Genomic DNA, 12,324 nt, shown 5'->3' with positions numbered 1-12,324 from the left:
TTCAATGAAAATTGGAGGCAAAAGTCTAAGATCCAAGAAAATAAAATGTGTTTTGAAGAAAAATACGCTCTTGCAACATAAAGAAGCTGTCTTCAGTCAGGGACAGATACAAAATGTAAGATATATAATTGCTGCATAAATTTATTAATAGAAGTGCTAATGCCATAAATTGTACATCTCCATTTTGACACAATCTTTTATTTTCTTTTCAATGAGGAAGAAAAAATAAAGAAGCGGAACTGGTAATATTGCTTGCAACTAAATTGGATTTTCCACGAGAGAAAGCTGTTTAGAAAAAGCTATTTGAAAAAGCAAAATAGTACTCACAAAGGGTATTAATGAGCCCAACCAGGAGGAAAAATTCTCCAACAATACAAACAAAGGTTTGCAAATCTTTTCAGGCCTGGAAGCCAAAGGGATGCTTTGAACTCCATTTTTGCAGAAAAGATCTCAACTGCCAGCTGAGTATGAGAAACAGTTGAAATTTCAGAATAAGAACTCTTAATTTAGACTACAAGTCTTACCTCTGATTCAAGGGACAAGACCTCAGCAGCTCTGGGTTTAGAAGGAAACCGATATACCCTGCCCTCAAACTGTGAGGCATTGTAGAAACAAGATGTAGACTACACTGTGTGTTTGCACTCTTGCCTTAGCTGCTGTGAATGCCATCATATAGAAGTGACAGTCAAATTCGAGACAAAGATCAAGTGAACTCTACGGCTTTATCCTGGAGAGCTCTTTTACTGCTTGTCCATAGTTTTTTTTTTTGTTTAAATCTTATTTATTTGTATTTATTTATTTATTAAGAAAAGAACCAGAAACTGGCAGGGAAACAAGAAAACTTGAGGTTTTTTTCCCTCCAGAACAAAGAAGTTGAGTCAGGTTACCTTTCCAGTTTCTCTGTATCACATGAGCAATGGAGCAGTTGGTAAATGACATCTGAAATGCTCTGTATCAGTTTAACAAATCCAGGTTCATTTATACATTTTTTCAGGCCTATCAGTAAGGGGCCAGAGAGTTTAGTCCCACCACCATTAGGACAGTAGAAAACCCAGGCAGAAGGCTCTGATTAAATCAGGTGTTTCTTGGTGATTTCACTGGTGAAAGGGCTTCTTGTAGGGGTTGAATACTAAAGCTATCATTTCCAAGTGGTATATCAGGTTAATAGAGGAAGAAAAAGGAACAAATGTTGCTTGCTATGACCAATAGGTGGGTCCTAAAATATTAACATTTCCCTGCCCATGATGTTCATGATCACGAGAAAATCATAATTTACCTTCAATTCCAATGGCAAACCAGAAGCAATGCTAAATGCCAGTTCTTTCATCAATATGCTATTATATCATTATGTGTATTAATAAACCCGATGGTCCTATACTATGCATGCCATATGGATATAAAAATGGCATACATGATAAGCAGTATTTTAAATAGGATAATAGTAGTTCATACAGGTCAGAGATGAGGCAGTTGTTTGAAGAAAAAACATTTTGTAGCATTACCTATCAAAAAATAAATAGTATGTAGAACAGTTAGGAAGTTTATGCAGAGTATTATATTTTTATCCTCTTAAATTACACTTTATTTTTCTTGTAAAATTTCTCCTTTAGGTAGTTTGCTAATATCATATATAGTTTTCAGTAGCATCTTTTACTTAAAACCACAAATATTAGGTAAAAATATGTGTCAAGGGAGATTTACCAGTCTGTTTACACGGACATGGCATATGAATTTACTGATAGGTTACACCACCTTGGAGTTAAAGACCAATTACCTGTCAGCGTCCCTAAAAAGGAGACACAACTGAGACCAAAGGTTACATTTTGCAGAATAAAGACTTTTTTATTCTTTTAGAGACTGAGTTTACATCTCTTGCTCAGAAGAGCAAGATGTGTTATTTAAGTATATTTTCATTGATTCTTGAGCATGGACTGTTTTAATAAAAGTAAAGTTTCTCACTTAAAAGTAATTTAAACTTAACAAAGTAAGTGTGACATAATCCTAATTTTCATTCTGCTACCTCTTCTTCCCTGCTGTGTTCATTAGCTGCTGTTCTTTGACCTTCAAAATGTAACTGTAATCCTTAGAGCAAGCTCTCTTATATCACCAAGAAGAGGTTCCCTCCATGCTGATGACGATTTTGTTGTAGCTGTTGACATGCAAGTAAAATAACTCTCTTTGGACAATAAAACACTTCTCAAAAACAGTTCCTTCAAACCATTCACCAATAGGATCTTAAAGGTATCAAACCACTACTGTGAGAATCTGAACACAGTTCAGTTGTTGTTTCTTCGTCTTGTTCAACATTTCTTACATTCTTTTTCTGGCATCTATGCAACAGGGTTTAGAAAGAATAGCTATAAAAATAGGCATCATAACTTCAAGAGGAAATTCTGTATGGGGATCACAATAGTACACTGGAAATAGAATAATATTGGAAAGACTCTTAAACATGCTTTTTTAGAAACAACAATGACACGCTCTTTTGAAAACAAAAATGTATTTCTCCTATTGAGCTCTCTTGAGAACTCCCATCTCAGAGTCACATTTCCTTTGCCCCTCGAATGAAGAAAAGAACATGTACTTTTTAATCAAACTATATCTGCCACTCGAGATAGGGATCTAGAGCTTCGTGGCATCTGGATGATGAGTCACAGAGCACAGGCAGCCTGAAGATTCTATAGTACTATCACAGGGCAGTGAATATCTGTTGCTCCCCATAATCCTTTCTGCCTTCCTTCAACAACAACCCTGGCATCAACTGGGGACTCAATTCTCCTTTAATTCCATGCAGAGGGCTCTATCCTTAGGGATGGAGAATGTCACACTGTCCTGGCCACAAGGATTTGTTAAGAGGTGGGCCTGTAACCAAATTCATTCCGATCCAAATCACTCTAAGGAAGTCTACAGGATCTATCATAAAAGAGGTAAATTCTTTTCTGCTGGAGCTTCTGCAGCCATAATGCCACCAGTGGTTAGACCAGACAAAATTTGAGGGCCTTCAAACATTTAACCGGATTTCAGGAATATAGCGCTGAGGTCTCTCCTTGGGGATAAAATATCTTGGAGTGGATCTCTGTTGTCCCTACCTTAGCTAGAACATGGTAATGTTTTAATCTTTTAGGGCAAACCCCAGAAAGTACACCTCAGAATTCTATCTGGCTTTGTTCATTTTCTGGTATATGTGTAATACTTAACCTAATAATAATTTTAAAAAGAAAACAGTATAAAGGGATGTTTACTATATGGTGGAGTTAAAGACTTTCAACAAGGCATAATAGGCTTAATATGGCCATATCATGTTTTGGAACATGTAAAATTAAATGAATTTGAACTGGAATCTTTTCACTGTCTTAGTGGGAGAATAATGTATTCAAAGAACTTTGATGCAATAGGTTGGCCATGAGAGTTAACCCAGGTTTGTAATTCTGTCCATTCTCTACCCATTTAGTCAGATTTAAGAATAGTCTGGTCCAATCTAACTAAAAATTAGATTCTAAAGTCAGTACATTGATTATATAACCATGTGATATGACTTTGTCACATGAGCTCACTTTCTGGATTACATAATATTGTTCACTATCTTCAAAGTACATCAAGATTCTGATCATGTCTCACCAGTATCATCAAATTTAAGCAACAGTCATTTCTTTTCTGCATTATCCCCACAGACCTCTAGCCAGTCTCTCTCCTTCTAAACTTATTCCTATACAATCTGGTTTCCATGCAACACCAGAATATCCTGTTGAAAAACACAAATCAGGTCACACAACTAATTAACATTCTCCATTATCTTTCCTTTGAAAACTTATTATTGTATACGAGGTCCTCTTGACTTAATTTGGCTATGCCTACTCATCCACCCTCAATTCCTACCACTCTCACAAGTCTCTTGCTGTACTGGCTTTCTTGCTGTTCCTTCAATATTTCAAGCCCTTTCACACCTCTAGGACTTTATATTTTAGCCTACAACTCTTTTTCTCTTGACGTTTCCAAGGCTTCCCCCTTTGCTTCATTCAGGTCACTGCTCAAGGGTCATATCTTCAAAAAGCCTTCCCTGAACACCCTAACACTAACTATCTCCTTGTTTTATTTACTCCATAGGACACACCACTATCTGCAACTACATTACTTCCTTGTTGACTTGCCGATTGCCTTCTCCACTGAAATGTAATCTCTATAGGCACAAGAATTTTTGTTCGTCTTACTGCTGCTGAATCGTAGCACAGAGAACGTAGCCTGGCACATACAAGTAACCCTATAAATATTTGGTGAATAAATGAGTGAATGAATGAATGAATTCTGCTATAACATGATCCAAAGGTAAACCAATGTTCAGATCCTACAAAATCTAATAACATACATGGCGAAAGAAGCAACTATTTTTGGTTTTGCTTGGTGAACATCTGATCATCAATGAAAGGTGAACATATTTGCATATTTTAAAGTTTGCAAAGTGATTTTATTCTCAAGGCTATGTAATAGGAAAGAGCATCTTTTGGTTGCTTGAAAGTGCACACACACATGTATGCATACACACACACAAACGACAATGGTTTTTGATGTCTTAAATGATTCGACTACATTTCTACCCGAAAATATTTTGGGGGATATTAGTAATGCCATGCCTCAACCAAAGGAAAGAAAAACTTACTAAGCTTCTTCCAGGAGGGAGAACAGGTCACAACCACTTCCAACGGATCAATAGATCAGGACATGTATATATAAAACATGTGTGTGGATTTTTCTGCCCGCAGGCAGTTTTCGCACAATACAAAAAGAGGGTATAAACTAACATGCTCCCAATCAAGTGAACTAAGAAGTTTCAAAGAAATGCTCTAAACTTAAATGTAATACAGCAAGAAAAGATTTGAAAAGTTACAAAAGGCAGTTACCTTAAAAATCTGCCAGGATTTTCCACCAAAATGGTCTTTTACACATTGCCTTGCCTATATTATGTACTCTATGTGCTTTCCATACACCATTGACAGGGTGTGAGAATGCCCATTAATTTTCACCCTCGCCTACAGGAAGCATTATGACTTAAAAACAAATCATTTCCAAATGGGTAGTTTAAAACACTGTATCTCACTGCCGTAATTTGGATTTCTCTAAAATCTTAAAGTATAGCTTCAGTATTCACTCAGGCTCACTTTCAAGTTACCCCTCCCCCCACAAAAAAAGCTAAAATCTTGTATATCTATCATAATGAAAAAATAAGAGCTGCTACTTCTTAGTTAACTAAAAATCCACTGCTGGCCTCTATGAAGTCTCTCATACTGCTTTTGTTTATTCTCCTCCTGAGCCAACAAATGAATAATAGCAATATCTTGTATTTGCCTTATGATTTACCAAGCACATTTATTTATCTCCCTCTACTATCTTTACAAACTTTTTTATGACGTACAAAACAAATGTCTCTATTTCTCAGATAAAATTCAGAAAACTGACTTACCCTTGGTCTCTTAACTATTAAGTAGTAAAGCCAAGAGAAGACCTATGTTTCCCAATGGGCTGCTGAAACCTCTTTTCACGATGCCACATTCCCTCAAGATATACCAAATAAAAGGACAAAGTTATTGATAAAAAAAAATAATAATAATAATAAAATAAAATAAAATAAGAAAAAAAAGAAGGAAGACCCAGTTCCCCCAATGTTAATCTTCTACTTCCCACCCTCATGGGCTTTAAACTCCAACTAAAATTACCTTCTTTAATCTTAATGCTCTACCCAGATGAGCCTGTCTGTTTGGATTCTATGAGCGTTAATAAAAATACCAATTCTTACACTGAAATTCTATTTCGAGGTTTATAATGAATATTGGTTTCTATAAAATTCTTAATTAAGAAGTATTAGAAAACACAGCTCTCGCTCAGTTGTCATGGGACACAATAACAAGGGACTCTTTTTATTCCTTGTTTTTTCCAGTTTCAGGGATAGCAATCCAGACTGAATTAAGTCCAAATGTATCCTAAGGCTGAGTTTCTAGAATGAAACACCAAGAATATAGAATGATTTAGGGGTAAATTTTAGGTCTGGCATTTTTCATTCTGTCCTAGACTCATAGATTAAACTTTTATTCAGAAAGATTATCCTGGCTTTCGATGGGAACAGTCTCCCCAGGTTCTTCCAGTCCAAGCCAGGATCCAGTCATCTATTTGACAACTACTTACTGTCTGCATTATGCTAGGTGCTTGAGATACAAAGAAGAACAAAATAGCCACCATTCCTACTCTCTAGAGATGACATACTAGTGAGAGAGACAGACAAAAGACGAGTCAACATAGTTATGATTAATTATAAGTGTTGTAAAAAAAAAATGAACAGGGGCACTAATGGAGCCTAATGAAGGTAACTTCTTTGGTTAGGTTGCCCAGGCAAGGGCTCCCTGGAGAGGAGTTTGTGACTGTCATCAATGAGCATTCCTTCCTACACCTACCTCATTCCATATTCTTTCATTTAGTAGTTGGCTAATGAACAAATCAAAAGCCACATAGGTTGTGGTGGGGCTGGTACTGGGCAAAGCAAAAATGCCTACTTTAGAAATCAGTCATGAAGGGATATTCCAGTTAAAAATAAAATCAACTAATATACGAGCCAGAAACTCCAATTGGTACAAAAATGGCCTCTTTATATTCCATCAAGGAATCATTTCTCCAAAATGACAAGACGTATATTGCCAATAAATCCACAATTCTGTTTCCAATTAATGTAAACTTATAATATTCCAAGCTGTTATTAGATTTCAATTAATAACCTGTGATGCCTCATTAATGCAAATATGCTCCTACTGATGCTAAACCTTCTTTAGTGAAATGGGTCCAATGACATGACTCTTTCATATGATAATGGAACTATGATTAAAAGGCCAAATTAATCATTTTCTGCTATTAAATGATCTCTACGACAATTTACTTATGCCTATATGAAACATGTGCTTCTTGCAAAAAGCCAATTTATATTTAAACTATTCGATGACAGAAAAAAAAAAAAGAAAGAAAAGAACAGAAACATCACACTGAAATATTTCTAATAGTGGCAGAGAATCCCAAAAGCAAGTCAGGTTTTTCGAAACTAAAAATGGTTATGGAGTTGATACCATTCACTGTTTCATGTGATATAAAGTGTAAAGCTGCAAATCTCAGCCACACAGCTAGCAGAATAATGGCTTTTGAGTTCTCTTGTCTGTGTATTTCCCCCCTCCTTAAATCCTGAATTATTCCACCTGCAGGTTCAAACCAGCTACCAATCAGGAGCCAAAAACACAGTGAAAGCAAGAATCCACCCCCCCCCCCCAGTTCCTGCTTCCACCACCACTCCCTGCAGTGATATCAGGCAGGAAACCAAACGGCCTAGGGCAGTCCCTGTTACTACTTCTTGCCCAGCATCCTTTCTCAATTTTGACTGTAGCTCTCTGTTTTTCCTTTGCACACTGCCCTCTCTTATATCTGTGTGGCCCTGGTCAGGTGGTCAATACAGCTCTTCCTTTAAATGGGCAGAGGGAAGGGTGATGAGCCAGGCAGAGGTATAAAAATATCCCAATGCTCAGCAGAGCGACTGATCCAGGGGTGGGCTCCTGAACCCAGCAGTCTCTTGGTTCTTTCCCAGGATTCCTTGAATGAATAGTACCACTTGTTCTGTGCTTTAGCTCTAGTTGGTCATGGTTTTCACAGAACCCCAGAAATAAAAGGCAAGCAGTTTAACAGCCTCCTGTCACATCCCAACAACCATGCAGGTAAAGTCCATCCCACTCCTCTTCTCCCTGTCATCCCCCAGTGTCAGTCACTCCCAAGAGACATAGAGTGCAGTGCGCAAAAGCCACACATTTCTTCCTCTGAAGTAAAAAGTAGTTTGAAAACTGTATTGAGATTTCTTCTTAATTGTTGCTAAGTAACCACCGCAAGATTAGAACTATTTTCTAGCCTAAAAAATAACACTACAAAAAGTTTATTTAGATATTTAAAATTAAGAAACTGTCTTAAAATGGAGTTGCTTAAACACTCAGTTATTATAGTAGCCTGCCATCAGACACACAATCCTAAAAATTAAAAATAAAACAAAAACTTTAGGGATTCTGTTACAAGAGTGAAAATACATTCGTCTTTAGTATTATGTACAATAATGTACAAATTGTGATTCTATCTCCTTGGCAACAAAAGTAATATTGAGTCTTAATTAATATGCTAGTTTTAAAACTCCTATGTAGTTTTATGCTAGAAAATATGCTGGAAACTTTCATATGTAGTTTTATATTAGATGTTATAAGACATAAGCATTAGATATGGAACTTACGATTAAATGTATCTCTGTATTTAAATAGTGATCCCCTATTAAGAAATTTTGGTTTATAAACCACACCTGGTATAATAAGTTTCAGTGCACATGCCAGCAGTGATAAATGGGTACAGGTAGCTAGAACGCTGGGTTGAGGATTGCAAGACAGCCTGGACACATGGTTAGAAAGCACAGTGAATGATTAGTTATGCCTGCCAAGGGTGTAGGATTCAGAAGTGCTAGTTGGCACGTCGAGCATCTTTTTAATTCTTCTCAGCACGGAAAAGCCCAGTTTTTCTACCAGTAGCTGCTTGACCTTTGTAAGGTCACAATTCTCTGGGTCTCAGTCTGCTCATCTTTAAAACGAGGACTTTGCTTAAATGGCCTCTCAGGTCCATTCCAGTTTGAACATTCTATAGTATTCTGAGGAAAGAATAATAACAGTCCTTGTGATTAGCAGCCAGAGCAGTCTGGTGTATGGCCAACTAAATACAGGCGGCAAAGTGAACCTGCATGGAAAAGCCCTGAAGAGAGAGGAGACTGAAGGAGGCAAATCTCCACTGAGCTGTTCCACGGTAAACCTGGCCTGGAGAGCAATACCCAGAAAGCAAAATATTACCCCATGAGTAAACAGTCCATCATCTTCCCACTTATATATATTAAAAAATTCTTCATAGAATTATTTAGCAAAAGGAATTTGAGATCCAGTTCTTAAGAGGAAACGGCAACATCCATAGGTCAAGGGGTGGAAGTGGGGTGTGGGGGGAATTAAACAGTGGGAAAAAATAATACATGCAAACCTTTCAGATGTGTCTGCACCTCATAGTTGGAAATGTGCAAGAGCCTTGGTCAGGATGTTTCAGCCACAGACCTTGAAAGTCAGTTACCACCTCGCAAAACAGGAAGTGCAGAGGTCAGGCAATCTCAGTGACTGGTGATTCCATTGGGGGTCCCAGATCTTTTGACTCTGCTCTATAGACCTTGTGAAAGCTTTGTCCTAAGGCCGAGTCCCTGCATGGTGATTAGATGACTGCCAGAACAATTGGTGCTCTAGTGTGCTTCCTTATTCAATTCCTAAAAATGATTCGCTTTTCTTTCTTAGAAGCATGAGCTAGATTCTCCTCAGTATCTGGCAAGGTTGATGGAATTACTCAGACTCGGAAAGAGGGTAGCAAGGGAGGAAGGAGGCTCAGAGGAGGTAGAGGGGAGGAAGGGCGGGGATAGAAAAAAGGGTCCCAAATGTCTGGATACTCGTCTAACATTTACACAGCTAGGCCTCAGTGTTAGAAGCTGGCCTGGCCCTCATAGCTAGGCCATGTTGTTTTCCTGCTGGACATAAACGACCTCACAGCAAAGCAACAACTCAGAAAAAGTCATTCTGAGATCAAGATATAGTAAGAAGACAAGACTGCTTGATAATTTTGTATAAGCACAAACAAAAGCAAGGTTACTGCACAACCCACAAAACACCAAACATCTGCCTCCTTTGCTAATATGAGTGACCGCTGCTTCTTCATGAGTTACAGCTTCAGCCCACACTCTAGTCCGCCTTCTCCATAGAGATTTATTGAGACACTCAATTAAAGAATTGCCTATCACTTTTGTGACAGCTCCCTGTCCACAATAAACCTCACTTCCATGGATCCTTCACAAATCACCCAACCAAAGCCTAGACCCTTTCTAACACACTCTTACTTAGACACCCATTCTTCTCCAATTCTCCATGGTGTGTTCTCATTCCTGCAATGAATAATAAACCCAACTTTTTCAACTCCATATGTGTTCCTAATGGCCTCTAGCTGGAGGGCATCAGTATTGGTTTTAGATAATATTTGCCAACTTTCTTATTTTTTTCATTATTACCTCTCAAAGAAGTCTCTCTAGACACTGCTTTTCCTAATTGTCCCCAACCCATGAATTTTTAATACTACAGATAAACTTGATATTTGCTTATGCACTGTACGTATACCTGTGCTATATACATATAAGGCATAAGATCTCTCCCAAAACACACACATACAAACTCACACACAACATGGTTTAGATTAAATTATGCGGTGGTAGAATAGATGCTGGAGAGTCTTTCACAATATGTTAAAATGCACATACCTTCGCAACATACTTTTTAACTCACTAATAACAATAGATAACAATTCTTAGTGCTTTCACCAGATATGCATTTATATGCATCTATAAATTCCTACATAGGCTAACTCATTTTAGCCATCCAAAAACTTTTGTGCTTGGTACTAGAACTATCCCCATTTTAAAGTTGAGAAAACCGAAGCTCCAAGCAATTAAGTATCTAAATGCCCCAGGTCACAAGGTTCATCATCAGTGGATACACCACCACATGACTGCGCCTCTGATCCCAGGGACATGCTCTTAACCTTGAGGATATAGTGCCTGTACTTGTTAAACTCAAAAACAAATCAGCAAACATGCATCATGATTTTTCATGACAGTACTTCCAAACACTTACAAACAAAGCAGAAAAAAATTATGAACTTACAGATAAGAACTAAAAATAAAATGTCTGTTATATAGAAAAGCATTTTGGTGGGAATGTTTCAGGGGAAATGTTTCCCTTGTGTCACGTGACGGTTTCAGAAAACAAATCCGTGTGTGTGTGTGTGTGTGTGTGTGTGTGTGTGTGTGTGTTGGTTAAGAAAGAGGGGAGGGGAAGGATATTTTCCCCTAAAAATTGTAATTAAAGAGTGATGATGACATCACACAACTGCCAGAGATGGCACAGTTCTGTTTCTTCAGTGGCTGTCACTGCCCATCTGTGCTCAGCTTTGCTGCTGTACAATCACAAAACCATGACTTCCTGTCTTCCCCCAGTACCACCACAGTTGCTGCAACTATAGAGCATCCTTCTCAAAGAAGAGACCAGCTTTGCATTGTTCATTTTTACAACTCGCTTTTTGTTTCCAAGATTGCCAGAGAATCCAAGATCCTAAAAAATGTGTCGTCTCCTGAGGCCAAGTGACCCAGTCCCAGGACTTCTGCTCACGTCAGAGCCTTTAGTTAAACTGATTTTATACAATCGTATAGAAGAGGAGAATGGCTTTTGTGATGAGCATCTGCTGTTTTGTTAAAAATGTGGTTAAAGACATTAACAAAAGTGATGTTACCAGCTGTTCTAATGCCAAGCAGCTTAGCTAAACCGTTTTTCATCAAATGACAACATATGACACCCGAATCAATTCCCAACCAATAACACATTGTTACTTGTAAAACGGAGCTGAATGAGAGTGAGAGAGCGAGCCTGAGAGTAAGAGAGAGTGAGAACGAGAGCTAAAGAGAGAGGTTAATTAAAATACAAATGCAAATTTCTCCTGAAGTAGGAACAACAAATAAAAGGACACTGATAATTTTCACAAAATATTTTACCTCTATTTCAAACAAAGCAAAGAGGACCATTATGCATTCCACATTCTGACACAAAAACAATGTGTTTCTTTTGTAACATGCTTGTAACGGCAAAAATAGATGACTGAGTTTCTGGCCAGTTAAAATTTGACTTGGCTTCTGCCTTTGAGCCACATGCCTCCTAAGGAATGTGACAATCAGGAGGGAAAAACTGTCTTGTGTGGCTATGTTCAGCTCCTCTATTTTTATCTACCCATCATTTTTAATTATCAGGCCATTAAAAGGTGGCAGATCAGTAGCACTGCCAACTGTGTTGTCCTTATGGCTGAAAAGTCTCTGGCAGTCAATACAAAGAGCACCCTCCCCATATTCATCACAGAGCTTATAAAAGCAAAACTGCCCACCATAGTCACGGTGACTCCTGAATAAATGTTTGATTTCCATGACTGTGACCAGGGTAGGGGCTGAGTTGTGCCCAGGGCTTAGGAATCTGTGGGCATTTCGTGTGCACAATGATTAATAATGCAACTTGCAAATGCCAAGTCCACTGACAAGGCCTGAGCTGAGTCCTGCTTACATAAGATTGGAACTGGCTTAGTCAACAGGAAAGACAACTCTCTTCCAAGGGCATCTTTCCCTTGGAAGGAAAACAAAGGGGCAAGCTGGGGAAAGCG

The 12,324-nt window shown here is 38.1% G+C and overlaps 1 protein-coding gene across 6 annotated transcripts in view; it reads right to left on the bottom strand.

Annotated features, from left to right (window-relative positions):
• The window catches only part of FHIT (fragile histidine triad), a 1,286,618-nt gene that overhangs the window by 373,286 nt on the left and 901,008 nt on the right, over nucleotides 1–12,324 (bottom strand). The gene's annotated exons all lie outside the window — the stretch shown is intronic.

Source organism: Pteropus alecto, unplaced genomic scaffold, assembly GCF_000325575.1.
Source record: "Pteropus alecto unplaced genomic scaffold, ASM32557v1 scaffold75, whole genome shotgun sequence".
Taxonomy (NCBI): domain Eukaryota; kingdom Metazoa; phylum Chordata; class Mammalia; order Chiroptera; family Pteropodidae; genus Pteropus; species Pteropus alecto.
The sequence above is the reverse complement of the archived record's forward strand: the minus strand, read 5'-3'. Positions and strand labels throughout refer to the sequence as shown.